Source organism: Myotis davidii, unplaced genomic scaffold, assembly GCF_000327345.1.
Source record: "Myotis davidii unplaced genomic scaffold, ASM32734v1 scaffold2370, whole genome shotgun sequence".
NCBI lineage: Eukaryota > Metazoa > Chordata > Mammalia > Chiroptera > Vespertilionidae > Myotis > Myotis davidii.
In genome coordinates, this window is record NW_006282189.1 from 338,099 (window position 1) to 340,610 (window position 2,512).

The 2,512-nt window shown below is 45.9% G+C and overlaps 1 protein-coding gene across 1 annotated transcript in view; it reads left to right on the plus strand.

The window, feature by feature from the left end:
• DDX17 (DEAD-box helicase 17) overlaps positions 1–2,512 on the plus strand; it is a 28,255-nt gene that overhangs the window by 201 nt on the left and 25,542 nt on the right. The gene's annotated exons all lie outside the window — the stretch shown is intronic.

Consider the following 2,512-nt stretch of genomic DNA (forward strand, 5'->3'; position numbering starts at 1 on the left):
CCCTTCCCTGACTCATGCCACACCAGACTGGGTCTGACCTGCTACAATAGAATATACCCCTGGAGGATCAGATGAGGTACCTGGCTTACAGTGAAAAAACAAGGAGCTGAACTGAACCTGGCGTCATTTTAATAGTATGTATTATTTTTTATTGATTTCAGAGAGGAAAGGAGAGATTAAAAAAAAAAAAAGCCCATTGCATGGCTCAGTGGTTGAGCACTGACCTATGAACCACGAGGTCAAGGTTTGATTCATGGTCAGGGCACATGCCTGGGTTGTGGGCTCTTTCCCCAGTGTGGGGGGTGCAGGAGGCAGCTGATTGATGATTCTCTCTCATCATTGATGTTTCTATCGCTCTCCCTCTCCCTTTCTGAAATCAATAAAATATATATATTTTTTTAAATTCAAGCTTTGAAAGTACCATTTGTTACAAAAGATACTTGATCATCCATTGTCATTCACTCACTAACTGTATATTGAATGCTAAGTGATAAAGAATAGACAGGGAAACTGATTTCTGCTCTCAAAGTATGTGTGCACTAGTTAAGAGAAAAGACTAATATTTATGGAGAATGAGAGAGCAAATGATTATTGAAAGGGCGAGGACTACGCCCTCCATCTGCCCCCAGGGTAAGGGCTACGCCCTCCATCTTACCTTGGCCATGTGCTCGGCAAGGCTTCTTCCTGGAAGCCCAAGCTTCTGCTAGCCATACCCAGGACTTCTTTAAACTAATCAATGACAATCAAGGGAAGTCGCCATATATATGACCACATCCTGTGTAACAAGACACCGACTTGCGCCTGGCCAATCGGCAGGGCCCACAGTCCTTTCTCCTCCCCTTACTCCAACCCCCCTATAAAACCTCTCTCCACACAGAGTTGCCCTCGCTGCCACTTGGCTTGCCGTTGCATCGGTGAGTGTGGTGGACGGGGAGCTTGAGCTAGCTCGAATAAAGACTCTTTGCTTTTGCATCGGACTCGGCTGGGCTTTTGGGGATCTTGAAATCTGGGCATAACAATTATATAGTCAGTAGTGTGGTCTTGGATTGTAGGGTTCCAAAGATAAAACCTGTAGGACAGCATGTTATAAGCTGGGATTTGGAAACAAGAGACCAACCAAACAAGCAAAACTGTTCACAGTGTGGGGTACTGGGAAACTAGAGCTTTTTTTCATTTTACATTTCTGAAACCACAGAACTGCTACCCTGAAGAAACAAAGATAATGCCATCTAAGAGCAGATTTTTTATATTCTGCAAGGCCATTTAAGAAATAGCTTCTTTTATAGAAATAGAATGTTTGCTGACTTCAGGTAAATCAACCCCTGGAGAGAACAGACTTACAGTGTAAATACAACCAAAGCCTCCAAAGAAGAAGAAGAAAAAGAAAAGAAATGGCTTCTTTTCGAATACAAATATAAACACATACTTTTTGTCCTGGAGAAGGGAAAGTTTTGTTACTTGAGAAAAACTGAGCATCTCCTAGCGATTCCGTATGCTGAGCTCTGGAGAGGGGCTGGACTAATTTGTATAGGAGTCCAGGGCCTTTTGGTGGGAGGGAAATAAAACTCCTAAGAGTTGAAATTGCCTTGACTCGTTTGGCTCAGTGGGTAGAGCATTGTCTTCCCGGAGCCGATTCTCCTCCTCCTCGCGGTCGCGATCAGGCAAAAAGCTTGTGTCCACATCGGGGTTCTTCCCCAATTTCCTCTTCTTGGCGGCGATCTCTTCCCTTTCCAGCTCCTCCTCATCCAGGGCCACCTCCTCCAGCTCCTCGCTCACCTCCTCCTCCTCCTCCTCACCCTAAAATACATTTTTAAAAAAAAAGATGATCTCAGACCATGCCATGTGGCTCAATGGTTGAGCATCGACCTGTGAACCAGGAGGTCACAGTTCAAAAAAAAAGTTGAAATTCAGAATATATTTCTAGGTTAAGTTGAGTAGCCCCCTGCCCCAGACCAGGAGAATTTACCAAGAGGTGGGCATTAGGGCTCAACACAGGGCCTCCAGTTCTGTGAGGAGGGCTGGTTTTAATATACCATGTGGCTTGGGCTAGAAACCTCCCTAGGTCCAGCCACTTGAATAGGTCCTACTTTGGAGAAGAGTAGCTGAGCGTGTGAATGTGAACTAAAAGCTGTAGCCTTGGAGCCTAACTTTGGGACAGCACAGCGCTGTTCGGTGCCCACTGAACTTTCCTAGGTAAGGGTTCCATTTGTTGTCAGTGACCAAAGCCTGAGGGCTTTCCAGTCTCCCTCTCCACCAGACGGTGGAAACTGCTGTGGACCCTTATTCTAAGAGAGTGGGAAGGGCTCAAAGAAAGGTTTTATTGTCACGACTCTTGGTTGCAAGCCACAGAAACTCAAACTAGCAAATGCAAGACAGGAATTCGTTGGCTCATGAAACGGCAAAATCCAGTAGAGCTGGCTCTAGCCACAGCTGGAGCCAAGACTCAAAGCACGTCATCAGGTCTTGTTCTCCCTGCCTCCCTGTCCTCCTCTGCCTGATCCACGCCGCTACT